General features: G+C 47.8%; 1 protein-coding gene across 3 annotated transcripts in view; it reads right to left on the bottom strand.

Annotated features, from left to right (window-relative positions):
* The window catches only part of dag1 (dystroglycan 1), a 117,433-nt gene that overhangs the window by 49,611 nt on the left and 46,815 nt on the right, over window positions 1-21,007 (bottom strand). Inside the window, exon 1 of one of the 3 annotated variants that reach the window (XM_040159022.1) lies at window positions 417-507. The exons of 1 other annotated variant lie outside the window; for it this stretch is intronic. The gene's annotated coding sequence lies outside the window, so the exon portion shown is untranslated. One more of the 3 variants, XM_040159021.1, reaches the window with a different exon arrangement.

Here is a 21,007-nt window from a genome sequence, read left to right as displayed (position 1 = left end):
TCTTAGAAGCCCCAGCAAGACGAGGACATATTTATTTCATCCTAAGGACACCACAGGTCCCGTTCAGCCGCCACTCGTGGTTGCAAACTGGTTACAGAAGGTTACCGTCCTGTCCTAAAACATAACTGCGTGTCCCCGTGGACAGAACCGAGCAGCTCGTCACAGATCAGCCTGCTCTCTCCCTCCCCTCTGACTCCGGCTCAATAAACAGCCTTACTCAGCTTTCTGTAGGCGCTTTTCTTTCTGAGGCTTCATCCTCTCCTTTTCACCGGGCAGCCTCCCTCCCTCCCTCCCTCCCTCTTTTTTGTCTTGTCCCTCGGTCAAAGGAGACATACCCAGACCGCGGCAGGCTGTCAAACGTCTCCATGGTAAGGCAGACGTGAGAGGAATCACGACGAGGAGGGCGAAAACTTCACCTCCAGAGCTTGGCCGGATTCAGTTGGGCTGTTTCTGCTCCCTGCGCCCGAGGCGCCGGCGGATGTGTTGTCTATTTCCACCGCTTCTCCTTGGACGTGGCGGGGTTTTGGTGCTCATGACCGGGCCCGTAATGAGGTTTGTGCCGCCCCCCCCCCTCCTCCATCTGATGCCCTGTAATAAACTTCAAAATCCTGATGGCGCACGGGAACGCGCACGCAACAGCACGAGCAACGCAGAGGAGATAAAAGGGCCCCGAGAACAATAAGGTCATTAAGTCAGCGTGGAGGTCTCAGCTTCGCTCCGGGTCCGCGTCGCCGGGGGGGACGCTGTGCCCTCACGGGACGCCAAAAATAAACCCCGGGACAGAGTAACGGCCCCGGTGAAATCCAGTCAGTCCGGATTATAAAGAGGCCCTTCTCCCTCCCGGCCCCTTGGACCGCAGCCTGTCCTGGCCTGGCTCTAAAATGCACCTGTTCGGTTTGCAAGCCAGGGGAACTGAGCCCGGTGGGCTTCGGGCAGCTTCGGCTGTCCAAACGCCGGGCACCGGGGGCGGGTGAGAGAAAGACGAGAGGGAAACGAGGACGGGAGGGAGGGAGCAGGGGCGGAGAGCGGCCGGGGGAAGCGGTAGCTGGGATAAGTAGCCCAGAAATCCGGCTAATAACGCGGCGATAGCCTAAAAATATCCTCGACCACAGAGCCGCCGCTGCCGCCGCTGCTGCCGCCGCTGCTCCGCCGCCGCCGCCGGTCGCGCCGCACACAGACCCCGCGGAGCGGACCCGGATGTGTGAGCCCGTCAACCGCCGCGAGTTTCACGCCGGTCGGAACCGGGACCGTAACCGCGCGGGAGCTAGTTCGGCCGACGGGCGGGTTTATTTTCTCTCCGCCGGCATCTCCTTGAATGTCAGCCCCAGTCCGACGAGCACTTTCTCTTTCCAGCAAAACACACACACACACACACACACACACAGACCCGGGGAGCGACATTCAGGCTGCGTTCAACGCCACATCCTCGGCGAACTGAGACACACACAAGCAAATGACACCAGGCGACAATAAAGAGCCCCGATTTACAGAGAAACTGACCGTCCAGGTTTATATCCGTCCCCGTTGCTCAGGCTAAATCCTCCTCTGCCTTCCTCCTCCTCCTCCTCCTCCTCTTCTTCTTCTGCTTCTTCTTCCGTACGATGGAAAACGGAGCCTGGTGGCGGAGGAGGCGACAGGGGAGCTCGGCTTCCCTCCTTCCCTCTCACACGGAGTCAAGCGGACAAATATAGGCTCGCTGCGCGGTGTCAAATCTCCTCTTCCCCCCCCTTGACTGGCGACAGGCTGCCTTCGGTGGTCCAAAGTTTGTAGTCTCAGCGGAAGGTGGGACGCAAAAAAAAAACAAAAAAAGGAAGTATTACCGAGAGCAGCGCGTGGAATAGCGCCCGGACTTGAAATTCAACGACCTGCAGTCGAAAATAAAAATCCCTACAGGGGGAGGACAAAAAATCTCATGTGTTAAAAAATCATTAAAAAGAATCAAGAAGAGAAACGTGAGACTGAAAACAGAAAATCACATCGTTTTCTCTGGTGGTAGCCGGTCGCTACAGCAGAGGAAACCAGTGCGGCCACTACACCCATTAACCCGGCTGGGGAGGGAGGGAGGGAGGCTGCTGCTGCTGCTGCTGCTGCCGCTGCCGCTGTCGGACACTCAAGCTTCCACGGCTGGACACGTCCCGCACTCCCGAGGTCCTCCACGCAAATGTCCGCTGCCGAGGCTGAAGGATGAATTTCCACCCGGAGGAGGAGTGGAGAGGGAGGGAGAGAGAGAGGGAGAGAGAGGGAGGGAGAGGGAGAGGGAGGGAGAGGGCAGTGCCTTGCATTCTCTGGATTACTCCACCCCCAAACTGCCTTCCCCCCTCCACCTTTTTTCAATCCCTCCACCTCTCCTCCATTGACCGTATCTGCTCTGTTGTCTCCCATATTCTCCTCCCTCCTCTTTGCTCTTTGTGTTTTTCTGTCTCTCATTCAGTCTGTGACCCCCCAGCCCCCAACCCCCCAACCCCCCAACGGCTCCTCCCTTTGCAGCACGGCCTCTGAGGCGGCCCGTTCAGTTCCTTACAGTGGGTCATGGACTAATTGGGTCTCTGAAGGCGTGCGCCCCATCGATATGTTTACTCGACGCCCCCTCCCACGGAGCCACGATGATGACATTGATCCGGGGTGTGAACGATCATCGTGAAGGCTTTATCGATATCTGTGCATTGCAGCGAAGTGGCGCGGGCGCTCTCATTCATGAAAATACTGAGCCGGATGAAATCAGAAAGCTAACCGCTGCAACAGCCAATGGGGACTGCGTTAGGTTTGAGTAGTTTGATTGACAAGGCTCTGCAGGGACGCCACGCTAATTGATAAGGTAATACCTGCTACTGAACTTCACCCGAGATAGTGACGGTTTGCGGCCGGTATGTCTCCAAGTGCTCCAGAACGCTAGGCCAAGACTGACGTGGTTTCATAGCCGAGCTGCTTTCTCAACATTCTGTGTAACCAAACAGACAAACAAAAGAAAAACAGCCTTTCAAATGGGCATCTTTGTAAACTAAAAGCCTCATTCATTTGTCTGACTTAGCGCATCTTTGCTCAGATTGACTTTATGGATACCCTGAGTGGTTTTATATGTGCTCGCGCATTTTAGCACTGCCTGAAATACGGCTTGATTGGATGGGGGGGGGTGGGAAAGGCTCAACTAAGTGTTCTATGAATCCATAAAGTCATTCTTTGTCTGTAAAAGCCTCCCAGGTGTCTGTGAAGGAGAGGGGTTTCATGACCACCACTCAAGACTGAACTGTGGCCACGGGCACCAGCACGAGGTATATACAGTATATATATATATATATATATATATATATATATATATATATATATATTTTAACGAGCGTTAAAGACACAGATGTGGGACTGGGGATGATGTGGAGAACTCGAGATGTGTGAATACACAATACGCAGTAGTCTGAGTGTCAGCAGGGTGATGGTAAACGGTCAACTGACCCCGTTCACGCAGCGCCTTTATCCCAAGATTAAACAAACACGATGGCGGCTCCGCAAGGCGCTGACCTGCTCATCAGCAGCAGTTTGGGGCTCCAAGTCTTGCTCAAGGACGCTTCAGCGCGCTGCCGAGAGGATCCGGGGAATCGAACCCGAAGCGCTGCACCGTGGAACAGAAAACCTCCGAGCCGTAAAAAATAATAAAGCGTTACCTTTATCGACTCATATGACAACAAGTAGGTCAATGGATCTGAGAGAGACAGGATTTTCCATTTCTCTCTTTGTCTCTGTACAGATGTTATCCTTGTGTCAACTATAGACGTAAGTGGTTGAGTGTCCTCAGGAAAAGTGCTTTAATTTGATTCGGCTTTGTTCTATCAAATCGTTTGTACCAGATGAGCGTAGGTGTCGCTTTTAAGTAACGTATAATAATGTCTAATTTCCAAAATGAGTGAAATGTGAAACTCGAATCCGCTCATTAAATTTGTTTCACGTCATTTAGGTTAAACTGGGAGTAAAGTCTCAGATCTTGGATCAAACAAATAAGAGCGCAACAATGAGAACCTCAGTGAACACGGCGACCGTGTTTCTGTAGCAGTGATCACATACGAGAGACAAAGGGTACAAGAAAAGCAGAGTCAAGTAGAAGGTTGCATCTGGAGTGGATAGAAGCAAATAGGAAAGGAAGCTGTGTAGTTAGCCCTGACAATGTACAGAGCCTCAGTCATGGCGTTAAGGTACACGCCGAACTGAAGTGGGGGGACAGGAGAGATGAAGGCGGATCTGAGGGGAAACACAGGAGTGAAAGAGATCTTCAAAATTGCTGGTATTTTGAATAAAATATGTGACTCTGGGGCTGAGTCAGATTATTGACCACGACTGACCCCGTCATACTCAGTTTAAAAAAACAAAAACTTCAGCATGGACTGTCCGCAAAGATAAAAATGACAGTCGGATAAAAGACGCTGCGAAAGAACTTCTGCGTCTGTGAGAATTCCACCTAAAGCTCCATCACGGTCTGCTGAATAAGTTATGAAATTATTTACCTGGAAAAAAATCTTCTCATTGTTCAAGAAGAAGGCAGGTCGCCACCCGTGAATAAGGTGTTGTTATACTGAGCGCTTTCGACACCGGAGCCAGTCTCACCTCATGTGGTCCGAGGCTGGAGCGGATCCTGGTAGAGCGCTCTGCGGGGGGGGGGGTCCTGAATCATCTGATGGAAGGTGGAGCTGAGGCGGTGGCGGGTGCCTGCGAGATGAGCCACGCAGAGAGGCGAGGAGAAGCGCCGGTTTACAGTGGACCGACGACCCGGGCTGTGCCTGGTGAGACCATGTGGGGGGAGAAAAGAAGATGCTGAACTAGACTGAGCGATGCAGGTTGAGCCTTGGCCAAGTCCCATGTTGCACTTAAGGAACCTGTCAAAAATTAATGTCATTTTCTAACATGAACCACGTTCACATTCTTAGTTTAGCATGTTAGCATGCTAACATTTGGTAATTAGTGCTGAAGCAATGCACGGTTGATGGGAATGTCATTAGTTTAGCAGATGTTTGGCCATAAACCAAAGTGCTGATCAAATTGAAGTGTTGGCGCTAGTTGTAAGGTCAGGTGATCTCCACAGTGATTAGCAATCATCTCCTGGGCCCCATGGATATCTGTTGCCCATCTCATCTGCAGTCCATCCGGTGCTGTTGAGATACATTTCACTACAGACCAAAACTGGTGGTGCTAGAGGAAAAATCAGGGGTTCACCAAACGCAGGAGCACTCAACCCATGGCAAGCATAAATGTATGCACCAACTTTCACGGCAATCCATCCAATGGCTGTTGAGATATTTTAGTCTGCACCGAAGTGGTGGACCACCTGACAGAGAAAACCTCCGCTGCCGTCAACGGAGCCGCGGCGCTAGCATGGCCAGAAAAGCGGAGCACTCGGGCAGTTAGTATTCAGGGCGAAAGCCACCATGACTGAGGGGACAGAAAAGAGTTCCTACTCTGAAACAATGATGTAAGGAGAACAATCTCCAGCGACACTCAACTACAGACAAACTGAAACTGAAGTTAAACTGAAAAAAACAATCATCTGTGAGGTTTCTAATATGCACTCTATTGGTTCACATCAGCAGTTCAGTACCAGAAAAAAGATAAAACTGGACATGATCGCTCCCTACTGAAGCTCACAGGCATCACAGAAGACGAGCGTGAGGTCCCGGACTGTCTGTGAACTCCTACCGGCTATTCCTGCTCAGTGCACCACTCAAACGTCTTAGTGCGGAGACACGACTGGCTGCTGGAGGAGGAATTCGTCGCTCCTAACATCTTCAGACAGGCCGGGCTTTACCGAGGGGGTCGGCGTTTCAATATTCATGACGGTACATGACAGAAGCGTGGATGAGAGGAGAAGCGAGAGTAAACCAACACCACACGGAGGGAGACGGGAGAGAAGAGGTGGAAGTGATATTGGAGTTGACAAAAAGAGAAAGTGTGCAAAGGTAGAGGGTACTCTACCTTATACGATACTACTATACCTGCCAAAAATATATGTACAGGCAGACGAGACGAGAATACACTATATATGTTGAGACAGGGGACAAATTAAAGGGAAAACCGACACAAAGTGTCTCAGTGAGGTGCTGGGCCACCACGAGCCTCCAGAACAGCTTCAATGCTCCTCGGCATTGATCCTCCAAGTCTCTGGACTCCACTGGAGGGATGGACCCCGTTCTTCCTAAAGATGTTCCCTCATCTGGTGTTTGATGATGGTGGTGGAGAGCGCCGTGTAACACGCCGGTCCAAAACCTCCTTTAGGTGTTGAGTTGGGTTGAGATCTGGAGACTGCGAAGGCCACAGCACGTGACTCGCATCATTTTCATGCTCATCAGACCGTTCAGTGACCCCTCGTGACCTGTGGATGGGGGCACTGTCACCCTGTTTCTCTGCTAATTCTTTAGCTTTTTCTTTTAATTTTTGCAATGTCTGTTTGTGTGTGTATATATACATACATATACATATACATATACATATGTATATGTGTATATGTATGGGGGGGCTGTCTGAGTCTGTTAGGACAGAGTCTCGGGGAATGAAATGACAACCATGCATTTTGAGTTAAAAGCTCCTGGCTCGTCTCTAAGCGCGAAGACTGAAAAGGGGCCTGGGAATACTCGTTTAACGTTACTAACGTTAGCATTTTGCCACAACATAAGTTGAGCTCCTCGGCCAAAGTGCCAGCTTAACGTTAAACGTAATTTTAGGCTTGATGACTGGATGTTATTCAGCTAAATGCTGCTCGGGAGCCATATTTGATTTTTTATGTACAAAGGCTTGCACATTTGACTTTTTATGAAAGAGTCAGATATTCTCTAATGCAGCTACTCATCATTTGTTGTGTTGATTGAACAAAAGCCCATCCAAGCACTGGAAGTCCTTCAAATGTCAGTCACCTAAAATTGTCTATGCACAAAATGAATGGGATGTTTACTTCCAGAACCCTGGATGCCCAAAATAACTTCTTTCCTGCAACTCCTCAGAAAGACAGACAAAAGGCAGGTTGTGTGAAAAGAAGCTTGCAATTTGAAGACACGCAAACACAGGGGACAGAGCTAGGACATGTGACGTTGAAATGACAGATGCAAAGTAGTCCACGTGCACTCCGAGGGGGTAAAGAAGGTAAATCTCTCCAGCTGTACTGCTCCTCGTCTCTGGGTATGAATGCAGGGAGGGCGTCGGGCGAGCTGGGGGCCTCATCCGTGCGACTGTATCTAATGAAAAGTGACAACTCCCTTCTCCCGGAGAGCCTTCCTGTTTTGCTAGGCTTCAAATCCTATTTGCTTGTCCCCCACCACCACCACTTCCCGCACCATCACCACCAGTCTCTGTCTCTCTCTCCTCATCTTCCTCTCACTTCTCTAATGAGTGCTCTGCACTTTCTGGAAAATTTATTGCCAATACAGTCTTATTATATTTTAAATATTGTAATTGTCCCCCAGGGAAAGGGGAAGAGAGGGAGCGAAGATGGCTTTTGAATGTGTAATAATCTGAAAAATTGTAGGCAGTGACTAGTTACTGAATGGCAGATGTTTAGGGAGAGAAAGCAGGAGGAGCAGAGAGATGCTTTGACAGTGTAATTTGAAAGCTAGCAAGTAAATTGATTATTGAATGGCAGGTATTCAGAGCGTGTCGGATCATCTGATGAGCACGTGATGGGAAAAACTTCACGCTCAACTCAATCAATCCACAAGGGGGATGAAGCGCTGCTCTGATACGACGACCCTGCATCTTCGGTGGGTGTTTTTAAGTCGACGAAGCAAAAGAGCCTCGACGCGAGGCAGGTCGGGGCATCCCGCGGTGCACGAGCCCAGCGCACACTGGGATTGCGGCTGTATTTACAGGCGATTGCCTGTGCAGCGCCGGCCCGTATGTCTGACTTCACATCAAATATCATCTCAGAATTTTTTAATACGCGTTCATGGTGGAGTACAGTTAAGGCAAGCGCGGGTCTATGCGCGTCTTCTGCTCCTGTGCCTGTTAAGGCAGTCAGTTAAATTGGCAGAGCAGGATACAGTATGTGGGTTAGGGTGCCGTCCTCCTTGTTAATATTTCATCTCAGTGCTGGCAGAAGGAAATGGGGCAGAGAAACACACAAGGCCTAATGTGACGGAGACGCTCCGTAAGATGGGGGATGCGTTTCTGTGTGTTTGTTTTTTACTGATTTCCAACTGCGTTGTGCCATTTTGTCTGTTTGTTTTGAATATATCTCGGCATGTGTAAAAGCGGCTACTAGACTGCCTGCGCGTGTGCGCTCTCATTACCTCTGTGTCCGTGATGGCGTGCATATAGTTCGAAACGACACACACGCGGTCAACGCACACTCCTTAACGTGTCCTGGCACACGTGTGTTTCTTGGCATCTCGTGCTCTTGAGATACACCTATGATGCAAGTAAAGCTCTCTGTACCGGGATCGGAATAAACGCAGTTTGACGCTTTTTCCGAGATGCCGCCAAAGACGCGTCAGTGCCGTACATGAGTACACGGCCCGACGCCTCGACCGTGCTGCATTAGCAGGAAGTTAAATAAACATGTCTCAGGAGTCAGATGGAAGGGGAGATGTTTGAAGTAGTTTCAGCCTGGAACTGGGTTAGATGATCCACCTTCTGCCTTTCTCTATAAGGGGGGGGGGGTTTAAACTAATGAATTCTATAATAGGTTATGTAAGGAATAATACCGTAACGGATGACGCGGGGGCTAAGAGCTACCCGATGCAATGGAAGAGTCCAAATTATACCGCGGGCGCTGAGAATTCTGATTGGTTGGCAGGTGCGGACTGACGTCCAAATCAACTCGTGGCAGGACAAGGAAAGAGAGCGCTTTCAGGGGACAGCTGAGGGACAGCTGCAGGGGACAAAATGCTAGGAACCCGTCTGATAAATCATCATACACTAAATCTGTCAATAAGCTGTGATGGACAGTCGACCCTGGATCTGCCATTAATCCAGTCACATCTCTGCTGACACCTGCGTGACACTGTCGCCACTCGCGGCCTCTTATAAACTCTGTTACTGTATTTCACAAGTTGTTTGTAGTCAAACTATTGTTTGGCTGTTCTCAAGTTTTCAAACAAAAGGATTTCCGAGGCAGATATATCATGACAAGTATCTCACGATGTTTAAAACATTTAGGCGCCTTAGTACGTGTCCAAAAACCAGCATGAGACATCCAATGTGTTGAGTGTTGTCCCTCAAATAATGATCCATACGTTCTTGTGCTACAGCCACCAGCACTAGAAAATGCTTGGACACCAGTTTTTGCTAAAACTCTCCTTAAACAATTACCGACAGTTGGAGACACAAATCACACAATAAGTCAGCAGCAGAGCAGAGTTTTCTTTAGCTGCTGAGATTTGCATTTAGGTGGCCAACAACATGTGCCCACGGTGGAGGCACAAGCAACTTCCAGCTGCCCGGGAATGTCAAGGCGAGTGTTTTCTTCACACCTTGAATGAGAAATAAAGCTGAGAAAATCGGGGCCAAAAGTCATTCTTTTCGCAGACATCCACAGCTCGGCTGCTGGCACCGGTGCTCTGATTTAGTGTATGAATTATAAAGGTCTGGGGGTGGAAGCCGTTTTCTTCAACTTCCTTTATTAATGTATTTATTTACTCCAAACAAACAACAGACTCGCACTCATTTTTCTCAAGAAGCGTGTACCAGCTACTGGATTCAGCTGTTCAAAATGATCCTGCGGGTTGTTGTACATTACGTTGTAATCAGTGTCATTATCGGTAATCAGAGAGAAGAGTTATCATTTTGTCAGTGCTGTGACTGAAGCCAAATCGATATTAAAATGATGGCTGGCCTAAACCTGAATACGCATCCTGAACAAACTCCGCTCTGCCGTTAATTAGCGCGAGAAAATGTACGATTTTTAAGCTTTAGGCTTCACAATGGCCGTCGCCACAGCGTCCTGACAATATTACAGTGACCCGAGAATTACCATGTAAGAGAGGAGCGCCTTAAAGTGAAATAAGAGAAATGAGAGCCGAGGGGAGAGGGAGAAAGGATTTTGTTAAGTTCAAGATAAGAGCATATTATAGCCAGTAGAGGAGGAAGATACGGGAGAGGGGATATGATTCAGTGGGGACAAGGGGACGCGAGGCACTTCTCGAAGAGATGAGTTTTCAGCCTGTGGTGGGAGATAACTCTGATGTTCTGACTGGAGTAGGCCTGGAGGCCTTTCAAAACTCACTCATACTCATGCGTCCTGAAATACTACAGACAGAAAGATATGAGGTGAGAGCAGAGATTTTTATCTCTGGCCCTCTGACGTTTTCCTAGTTACGCAGTTCTTCAGTAGCCCCGTCGGGGAGGAGCCGCGCAGGGCAGCCTCATCGGCTATCATTAGCGCATCGTGACAACGAAGAGGAATCTTTATGTGATGCGGCAAACCACGACTGGAAACTCAAATGACGCCACATTATTTTTGGTTGACGGACTAATGAGGGAATAACCGATGACACAGTCTGCTACACTGAGTGCAGAGAGAGCCTTCTCTTCACTACGCGCAGTCTTTTAGATATGATGAAATGATATTGTTGCAACCAATTGCCATGACTGGCCGTCACATGAATACTGCAGTCAAGGCAAGTGTCCTCATAGCTCTTTACATCCGTGTTTTAACCAGAATAGATTATGGTTGTTAAATGGACCTTTTGTTGTAGTGAGACTTATTTTGGTGCTGCCCTTCTCTGAGACTTTTAGAATAACTTTGGTGTCGTTTTACTGACGGACATTTCATATTTCTTGGAGACAAACTATTTGGTCTCCTATAAGATCACATGAATCCGAACTCTCGGCTGTACACGTCCAATCTTTTCATTTTCTGGGCTCAATTTTATATTCGTAAATGCAAAGTTTTTTGTTTTTCACAAACCAAAAAGTTACCAGAGAGTTTTCACTAAAGCGATTAAGACTTGCTTTCTGTTTAAACTGTGACATAGATTAGACCCGCAGGTCAAGCATGCTGGAGAACACATGAATCCGCTGTAGGTTTTCCCCGTGATCCGCTGGAGACCGCCGCCCTGCCTCGACCACCGTGACCCATATCGTGCATCCACTGTGAAACATGGAGTCTTTTCTTCTCTGAGTTCTAGCGTGTGGAGGGAGCCGCACACGTTATGCAACAAATCCCGCTGAACTGCCCCAGATCGGAGGAAGAACGTATGATATCTCTGGTTTTAGCGTGAGGAGCATTTAACACACACAGGGAGATCGGCTACACGTTTCAGACCTCAGAGTGGTGATCGGCTGATCTCTACAGCTGTGAGCAAGTGTGATAACACGGGGAGGTGATAGCTCCTCCTCACATTATCAGTACAACTGTTTTTTTGTTTGTGTTTGTGTGTGAGTGTGAGTGTGAGTGTGCCCTCCTGTTTGTAGCCTGCTACAAGTGTCCCTACTGTGGTGTAATGTCTATACACCGATCAGCCAGAACATTAAAACCACTTTAATGGAGTGACTGATCAGTGTCTGAATCTGTGTGGGCCTGTCAGAGACAAATATACCTGTATGGTCTACGTGAGAATTGCCATTTTAAAAACTTTACCATCTCCATACAGCTTAAAAGCGTCGGATAATTCATACCACGGCCTCCAAATTAAATACCAAACTACGGCATTTCCAAGCAGCACAAATGTTGCGTGGGTGACACAGATATTTTCTGACCCGATGACCCTGTCAGCGGGAAAACATCACTTGTCAGTTTCTTCCAAAGCCGAATCACTGTTGCAAAACGTTTAGGGCGATCTGCTGGCAGAAATGGAAAATAATCATCATAATAAAGTTTTCACTTTCACCTGAAACTACAAATTGTGTTTTTGTCAGCTTAGAATGAGCCCACATAAGGAGCAGGCCCTCTTCCACGGAGCCGCCATGTCGCACTGCCATGTTTCTACGGTGGCCCAGAGCGGACAACCCAACCTCTGAGTCTAGAGAGGGCCTTTCTCATTTTTACCTAACCTGAAGGCCACTGTAGGTCCTCCTACACGTCTGGAAACGGAGGGGCGAGGGGAGGGGGAATCGGTTGGTTGCAGTCTGCAACCTCACGGCTGGATGCCACTGAATCCAAAAAGACTTGGTAAAGGTCTGGGGAAAAGTCGCGGTCGCGGTAAAAAGAAGCTCACGTTGACTCTCAGTGGGTTGCAGGAAGCGAACGTTGGTCTCCGCTAATGAATTCTGTTGACCTCCCTCTCTGTGGACGTTGTGGCGCCGTGAAAACGTCACGCTATTTCCTCCTTTGCTCCTGATAGAAATGCCATCATTACGACGGCCGCCGGTTGGTCGTTGCCATTCGATCGTAGTCGCTCGCTAAAATGAGGCTGATGTTGTTGTTTTTCTTGTCATGCTGACTTGAAAACATTAAAACTGGAATGGTGACATTTTAACCCGATGCAACACGTTCTTGTATTTCTACGTTTGCTACGTCCAGCCTGAGTGCCGCTGCCACCAGCAGATCCCCAGAAGCGTCACCTGAGCAGGATGAGTCATTCAGTCACTCCAGTGAATAACCCCTGACATTCCTCATGAAGGTAAACCGCGGGCCCACCGCCACCATGGCAGCTTCCCTTGTCCTCGTACAATAAACGGAATATTCTTCTGAAAATGCCTCTTGTTTAGGTTTATTTACGTGTCACTCCGCCACCGTCACCCGGAAAAAACAATCCTATTAATTAAGCCACTCTATTTCTGTGCCGCCGGACGTTATGTCTTTTCTCAGACCAGTAAAAAAGTGCCGGGGTGTGCTGAGGCACGAATAAGGGCCCGCTGGGATATACACGGCACGCCACCCTGTCAGGGAATTATCTTGTAAAGAGATAAGTATCTAGACAGTGGTCTTTTGAAACAAACAGGGGTCCTGCGGTCTAATTAGCAAATTAAAGACCCAAACAGCAAGTGGGGTTTGACAGATAAGACAATAGCTATAAATGTCGCTGGTTAATGCCCCCACCCTGTTCCCGAGCTCCGAGCAGGCACACAAACACACAGAAACACACACTCACCCTGGCAAAGACCCAGAGGCAGAAAAGTACACGGAGCCATTCCGGTATGTAGACGGATACGTGAACGGGATTCCCGCACACGAGAACGCGCAAACTCTTTTCTTTCTTTCTTTCTTTCTTTCTTTCTTTCTTTCTTTTACCTGTTGTATGTAGATGCAATCGGCTCCCAGATCCCTGACCTAATTACAGCCCATGCGGAGACTATCTCCAAATGTTTGTGTATAAACATACGCAACAACACGGTCTCCCTTTCGTCCCTCCCTCTTACCTACTGTCGAGCAAACACTTTTGCCTGTTCGCACTTGTATTTGTGCAGAGATATGTGAATGCACAGACGTTGAAATATATCCTCTGCCCATACAGGCACAGATGAGCGTATGGATTCCTAGCGCTCTCTCTTTCTCTCCGTCCTCAGGCCACACAGACCAGGTCACTAAAGCTATTCAATGAATTACAGAGGTACATGCAAAGTCACGCCATTGATCCATTGTTCCGGGCGAGGAGGAGTCCTATCTAAAATCAACCCCTCAGGCGATACTGGCTGAAGGAATGTGAAAACAGAAGACGTCTGCTTTGGTACTTTAGGGCACACATTGATCACCCACACAGACAGGGACAGCTCTTTGGGAAAATAATGGTGACACAAGCGGCATAATTGATCTTAACTCATGCTCTGTCTTTAAGCGTTAAAGTTAATTAGGTGGGATTCTTGAGAGGGTGTGGTGTTAGAGGAGGTGCCGTGCAGAGGAGCGGTATCTTGGGCCACATGCCTTGAAGTTTTCCTCTTCTCTCTCTTGATTTTATCTCAAATTTGAAAGCGTCTTCACTGGATGTTTTAGCTTCTCTGTTTGTGACTGTTTTAAAAATCCAATGTGTCTTGACTTAAAGTGGCAATCTCAAGGATTATCATTGAAATAAATGTCTCTTTTTTTGTGTTTTTTTTGTCTTTTTTGTTTGCTATCCATCACCGAATGGGGTAACACAGTGGTGATGGAGCCCACTGTTAGAAGAATGTACATAAATTATCCCATGCTTCACTATTGGCAGTTTTACAGACTGGATTTCTGTGGCCACATTCATTTATTAAAACCACAATAGTTTGTCTTGCTGCCCCCGGAACTCGGTGACCTGTCCTGTTGTGGTAAATGGCGCTTCTCTGGTCTAACTGGCCACTGAGAGCGCTTTACGCTACGCATGCCACATTCACCCATTCACACACACACACACACTAGCTTTTCTATACGAACAGTGCTTTCTACACGCACACACTCACACACCGGGGGCAATTTTTTGGGGTTGAGCATCTGGAGCATCTGGACTGGAGGGGCCGGGGATCGAGCCGCCGACCTTCCGGTCAGTGGACGACCCGCTCTGCCTCCTAACCCACCGGTAACTACAGCTGCTGCCAAATCAACCAGGCCTGTTATCTTCCAGACTGACAATTTAAATGTAGCTGACAAAGAGCTTGTACAAGTTTGTGACAAATTGGCAGCAGAAATGATTTATCAATTGTGAAAGTACTCTCAGAAAATGGAAAGTGAGAGCAAGCCAAACCGAGAGACTCTGCATTTTAATGTTTGAAATTCAGTCAACTAGGAAGAAAAACAAACACAAAACCTTTTTTCCCTCAATCCCTACACACATCTGCTTTTCATAACAAAAGGCCTGCCATGATCGGCCAAATACAGCAGATTTTTTTTTTTTTTGGACCAATAACTGCAGAAACAAAGCAACGGTCTAAAGTGACTCGCATGCGCCCGTGTCACTCTGAGGATGCAATGATGCTCGAAAAGATTGTTTTGCTTACTTATACCACGCGGCTAGGGGTCATCAAAACTCGTCCATCTACTTCACTAATTTGCAGGTGAATGTATTTGTCGTGTGTTCCCTGTGAAGGAAACAATCAGAAACAAATGAGGCTAAAAAGTAGGGGCCGATGGCTCGGAAAAGCTCCCACCGCCTCGGTGTTCTCTCACAGCCTAAAGCGCAGAGTTCATCTAGAAACTAATAACTGGCGACCCAATTACAATGAAGACAGACAATAATAAAGTCTGGTCTGAAACACTTTGCTGCAGGCATAAAACACTGGTGGTATTAGATAAGAATATCCAAAGACAGAGGAGAAAATCCCTGAAGCAAGGAAATGGAAGCTTGGTAAAACCAGGGTTCATCTGTTCATTCATGTGATTTATTCCTTTGGATCCCATTCACTGAAGCCATTTGCTCAGTCGTCGTGTCATTAATCCGTGAAGTCATGCAGTCAACATGTTATGTACTAATCACCCCCTCCATGTGGACTTTTAAGACATACTTACATTTAATGTACACTTGAATTTCCGACCGAACAAGGGCGCGCTGTGACATAAAGTCTCATGAGTTCAGTGAGCTGAAGTCGCCCAATGTCAGCCACCTCTTCTCCCCGCAGCCGGTAATGTGTGAAATTGCCTAATTCAGCTTTAAAGCAGAATGTCTCTTTTTATGGATCCGCTTTTTTCCCCCGCGCCTGCCAGGAGGACACTTAAACAAGAGGCAGGGATGCGGCTGTCCCGCGCGCGCCGTTCTCGCTCGGGCTGTGTAACAAGGGGGCGGGGGACTCTGGGCACCGGCGCCGCATGCCCCCGTCGCCATTCCGTCTCTGGGTGGGAGGACGGGAGAGCCTTCTCCCAAACTGTTGAGGCTCGGGCTGCGGCAAGGCAGAGGGAGGACGACAAGCCGCCGCTCGCACATGCAGATGATATTTACAGGGAGTGCAGCAGTACGAGCAATCTAGAGGAGCACCGTAATAACCAAGAGCCCTCAGTTCAACGCACCACAGCATGCAGAGAATAAAGGGAATATTTGCATACAGACAACGAGTGTGTGTGTGTGTGTGTGTTGACTCCTTCGCTCCATCCCAGCCACCACGCTTGAGGAGGGAATTTCCAGATTTAAGGAGCGAGCTTAAACGACCCATACTTCCCCATGAGACGTAAACAGAGCCTTCGTGATATAACCTGCCCTGCTGGGAAAGAAGAAAAAGTTTCTGTGAGTCACTGCCGTGTTTGTGTTTGCGCTGGATTTCAGTGTAATTTTCCCTTCCGATGAACACACACACACACACAGAAGGGAGGAGATGTGCCACTTAAGAGCCTGCGTCTGTAGGAGCAGTAGGCAGCATCAGCTGTTACACGGGCAGCTTTACAACCACCACTTGCAGCGACGGAAATGACAGTATGTTTTTTGTTACCGTGCCCCCTCACAAACAGCAACGCGCCAGAGATGAGATTTTAATGATCTGACGACTGGCGATAATAAGATATCACACACACATCTGTAGTGAGGACAGATGTCTCCCCCGTGTCTTTAGAGAATACGCAGGTGTTAAAGTCTATTATGTATAGACAGGTACGAGGACTTCTGTTCTAAGTGTGAGCCTGCACAGCTGCCGCACATGCGCACGCGCCCACCGGTAGAAGCGCATCTCGAAAGCGTCAATATACCTTTCAAAACAAGAGTCAATGACATAATGTTTAAACACGGTTTGAGAATAGAGCAAGGACTGATTTTAGCACAGGAAGTGCTCTGTCATCTCTCAGTGCAGAATCCGAACGGAATATCAGCAGCATCGCTGCCCTGCCTCTGCACTCACATCATCATTTTTCCCTCCATTTCCAGTGAGATGCTTTGTGAAAAAGGCACATTCCTCCATTCAGCCATTCGCTGGATCAGCCACACTGTGACTTTTACCTCCTCCTCTTTCGTACGTGAACAGACTTCAACTGAGCAAAACCGAGCTCACAAACATACAGGTTTACGTTTAGCATACAGTATAACCTAAGGTTTAATGACGTATGCCTGGAGGATTTTTAGCACCACATCGAGGGTGACGGGTGATGACGCTGTGTAGAGCTAAGAATGCAACGCCGGGCGGATGAATCCGTGGCTGCTTAGCCGAATCATTCCCTAGAATAAACCTCACTACATCAGCCACATCGATGTTTTATGAAAATCTACGGGTCACGTCATGGAACTAATAACGTCTTTATCGCGAGGTCGGTCTTCTGTCTTTGGATAACACTGGTGAATTTATGTCACTCAACGGATTCTGCTCAGGCAGTGAATGATACACCCGTGACACACGGGTGTTATGGACGTATTCAGCACTGAACATCTCTCAAAACGTTACCCCTTCAACTGATAACGTTGGAGAGTTCGTGGGATTTGGCGACAATGAGACCAATGAAGAAAAACACCAGCCTGATCCTTTGAGAGAAGGGATAACAAGGATAACATTGACTGCAACGGTTGTTACTTCTACACCTTGGTATATACATGTAACAAACGACGACTGATTATTTTTTTAACAGGCCAACCAAAGTCCGTTTCTTGCTGTTCGCACTGCTTGCCCCTTCCCCTGTGCCGTAGTGGGACTGGCCCGTCGGGCCCACCGGGACAAATCCCTGTGGGCCGCTACGTCAATGGGCCTGCGCACCGTCAAAAAAATCCATAGAGTTTTTACCAGCCGTCATCCGGCGTGCGCCCAAGAATATGCTGCGTGTTTGTTCTCGGGCCGGGCTCACTGGCCAATCACAACCCAGTTTCAGCCCTCAACCTCACGCTGAGCTAACGTTAGCTGGAATAAATCTAAGCTCAGCAGAGGGCTAGCTGGTTAGCATGCTAACTTCAGTAGATCTCCCCGCAACACAACGTCAGAACTGTTACTTCTTCACATTCTGTAGATAATCTCGGGTCATTTTTGAATGTTTTCAATTAAAATACTTACATTTTGCCCCTTTAACATCTCATCGAGGGAACAGCTGGCTGACGCTGGCACATCTACAGAAATGTTGGTTGATGTGTGTGGTCCTTATAAATTTTTTTTACCTTAATGCCTTTGTTGGTTACCGTTTGTTGTTTTTTAGCCTTGGATATTTAATTTTATGGAGAAAAACTTAAAGGCCCTGAGAACAATGAGCTTCTCAGTAAGTGTGATGGGATCTTACATGAGCGCATTATTTCCCGCTAAAGTCAACATTATTTTCTTTTTGGTTTTTTGATGGTTCTTGTTTTTTATTTTTTGTTTTCTAACAAGAGATTTGCGTATTTGTGTTTTTCAGTGATTTGAAGTAGGTGGGACCCATTTAGAAGAAGCTGATGTCATGTGCTTCTGTGCACTGATCAGGATTTAGAAACATCTGGATTAGATCTGATGACAGTTGGAGGGTTGCTTGGTTTCCGTCAGTCTGATCTGATCACACCACACCCGCACAGTCCCGGCGAAGCAGATTTACGTTTTTGCCCGTTTTGACACAGGCAATAAAAGCACTAAGATGCATAGATGATTTTGGTTTGTTTCCCTTTGATTGTTGCTTATTTAATGATGAGTATCTACTGTTATAGAGAAATACTCTAAGAATAGATCCAAGCCAAGTTTTGCTTAAAGTTAAATGCATCTTGACCTTTCACTGGAACTGTGGGATGAACAGAAACAGAATATTAATGCATTCGTTATATGCTGAACACTCGCAGTAAATGAGAAATGTCGTACATGAAGAACAGCGTAATTAATGTACAACAGCATCATGTCATTTACCACAGAACTTATTTTGTTAATAACAGAGCGCCCGTAGGCATTGTCGGGCTGACGACGACCTTGGTTCAACCTTGGTACATTCAGCCTGAGGAAGTGAAGCTCTACCTAATGACGAATCCTTCCCTCTGTACCTGGAGGCAGAGTTGACATTACACTGAAATTCACTTCTGACATATTGAAAGGCCCGAGTCCCTGATAACCGCAACTCCCGCCGTTCTTCTCTCCTCAAGAATGATATTTGAGAATCACACACACACACACTCACACACACACGTTGGACTTACTATAGTTGTGAGGACTCTGACTGCATGCATTCCCTGGCAACCTAACCCTAAGCATCACCGCTGAATGCCTAACCCCGGCCCTGACCCAAACCGGATTCTGAGCCGAACCCCGAAACCAGGTCTGAAGCCTCAAACAGCCTTCTGAAGATCATGACGGCCGAACAAAACGTCCTCACGGCGATGGTTTCAAACGGGAAATTGTCCACACAAACCACCGGAGAGTCATGTACACACACCGAGCCAGACTCTCCCGCGTGTTTCCCAAGATTCTGATCAATGGGTTTGTCGCAGCGGTGACACTCAATACGAGAGCAGATAACACACACACACAGACTCACATTCGACAAATATAGACTGGCCGACTGAATGACTACGTGGCCAAGTACCTAACTCGAGTGGCTGAGTTCTCACAGTAGGGACAGAAACATTGCTGCAAGAGGAGGCATATCACTATGTTTCTGTCCATCACGTCCATTTATTCTTATTGTCAGTGTCTCCCTCCTCCCTCTCCCCGTCTCAGTTTTCGTATCTCTATTGTATCTCTCCTCGCTGTCACACTCACCATCTTCCCTGGAGGCTGGTTCGGGTGGATCAATGCTGCTGGCCCCTGCCTGTGTGTGTGTGTGTGTGTGTGTGTACACAAGCACTGATCAATGCTGATTACCTGCAGCCCTCTGCTCCCTGTAATTGCGAAGTGAGGAGTGATTGGCACTGTGCCACGGGCCACTGCCATCAGGAATGCGCGCGCACAGACACACACACACACACACACACACACACACACACACACACACACACACACACACACACACACACACACACACACACACACACACACACACACACACACACACACACACACACACACACTCAGGTCTGCTTTACGCGTGGGAGTCGATGGCTGGTTGACTTCCATTGTTATTTTGGACTTGATGATGTATGTGCGCCTGCCTGACTGAACACTAACTCAAAATGAACACACACAGCTATTTGAAACAGGTGACGTGTGATCGTCTTTCATGCCGACGTCATCTCTCTCACAAGTGCTGTATGGAACGTAGGCGTCCGTGCGTCTCTGGCAGCATCCTCTGCCGTCTCACATTTTCTTGTTCTCTCTTTCATGAAGCCAGAAAACAAATCAGGAAGCTAAACCTTATGTCTTCCGCCTCCCAGTCTGTGTTTATCCCTCTCTCTCATTATGAACTAAGCCATGTTGTAGTTACAGCTCTCCGTGTCGTCACAGACCAAAGGCAGCGATCTGGAGGTCACTTACAGCCAATCCTCTTACACTCCACCCCAATCCCTGTTTAGCAGATTGACTGCCTAAGCCTGGGCCACTTTGCATGAGCGTTCCTGGCAGTGAGAAATGCCACCATCGCTGCTTCTTCCACAGTACTGGCCTATTTTGGTGGCGACGGAGGCTAAAGGCCCTGAGAACGATCAGCTTCTCTTCCTGCTAGAGTTGACATTTTGTTTTTGATTTTTGTTTGTTTGTTGCTTTTCTAACAAGAGATTTGTGTATTTGTGTTTTTCAGTGATTTCAAGTAGGTGGGACCCAGTTAGAAGAAGCTGATGTCATGTGCTTCTGTGCACTGATCAGGATTTAGAAACATCTGGATTAGATCTGATGACAGTCGGAGGGTTGTTTGGTTTCCGTCAGTCAGATCTGATCAAACCACACCCGCACAGTCCCGACGAAGCAGATCAACATGAAAGTTTTTCCCTGTTACGGTGTTTGGATTCAGATCCCCCAGGTCTCACTTTTATTTTAAATCTGGGTCAAACGTTGCTTGGAACACGTAGGCATAGATTGCTGACCAGAAGTGTTGTTGTGAAAAGGCTTCGGTTTAGGAAGGGGATTGAATTATTACGTTTTAAACAACAACAACAAAAAAAAGTCTCTGGTGAAAGGACAAGAAACATTACGGAAAGATGACAGGAGAGAAAAACAACACAACACTGTCTCCTGTTGGCTCAAATAAAAATGATTTCAATTTATAACCCTACGGAAAATCACAACATTTGGCTTTTGTATTTACAAATTAGCAACACATTGTACATGTCACCATCATTGAGGTGTTTAGGCAGATTAAGCCAAATTTGAACCCAAAACCAACATTTCTGCAGGACTAAAGAAAGATGAAAATGAAATG

This window comes from Xiphias gladius, chromosome 21 (genome assembly GCF_016859285.1).
Source record: "Xiphias gladius isolate SHS-SW01 ecotype Sanya breed wild chromosome 21, ASM1685928v1, whole genome shotgun sequence".
Lineage (NCBI taxonomy): Eukaryota > Metazoa > Chordata > Actinopteri > Istiophoriformes > Xiphiidae > Xiphias > Xiphias gladius.
Note: the sequence above shows the minus strand (reverse complement) of the source record. Positions and strands in the feature narration are given on the sequence as shown.